This window comes from Chrysochloris asiatica, unplaced genomic scaffold (genome assembly GCF_000296735.1).
Source record: "Chrysochloris asiatica unplaced genomic scaffold, ChrAsi1.0 scaffold00472, whole genome shotgun sequence".
NCBI classification, from domain to species: domain Eukaryota; kingdom Metazoa; phylum Chordata; class Mammalia; order Afrosoricida; family Chrysochloridae; genus Chrysochloris; species Chrysochloris asiatica.
Window position 1 is genome coordinate 603,793 of NW_006408990.1, and position 686 is coordinate 604,478.

The 686-nt window shown below is 38.5% G+C and overlaps 1 protein-coding gene across 1 annotated transcript in view; it reads right to left on the reverse strand.

The window, feature by feature from the left end:
* The window catches only part of LOC102824343, a 49,954-nt gene that overhangs the window by 39,109 nt on the left and 10,159 nt on the right, over positions 1–686 (reverse strand). The window lies entirely within an intron of this gene.

Consider the following 686-nt stretch of genomic DNA (forward strand, 5'->3'; position numbering starts at 1 on the left):
GAACAACAATTACAACAACAGCTACCAGAACAACAACAATTACAACAACAGCTACCGGAACAACAACAATTACAACAACAGCTACCAGAACAACAGCAATTACAACAACAGCTACCAGAACAACAGCAATTACAACAACAGCTACCAGAACAACAATTACAACAACAGCTACCAGAACAACAACAATTACAACAACAGCTACCAGAACAACAATTACAACAACAGTTACCGGAACAACAACAACTACAACAACAGCTACCGGAACAACAATTACAACAACAGCTACCAGAACAACAACAACTACAACAACAGCTACTAGAACAACTACAATTACAACAACAGCTACCAGAACAACAATTACAACAACAGCTACCGGAACAACAACAATTACAACAACAGCTACCGGAACAACAACAACTACAACAACAGGTACCAGAACAACAACAATTACAACAGCAGCTACCAGAACAACAACAACTACAACAACAGTTACCGGAACAACAACAACTACAACAAAAGCTACCGGAACAACAATTACAACAACAGCTACCAGAACAACAACAATTACAACAACAGCTACCGGAACAACAATTACAACAACAGCTACTGGAACAACAATTACAACAACAGCTACCAGAACAACAACAACTACAACAACAGCTACCAGAACAACAACAATTACAACA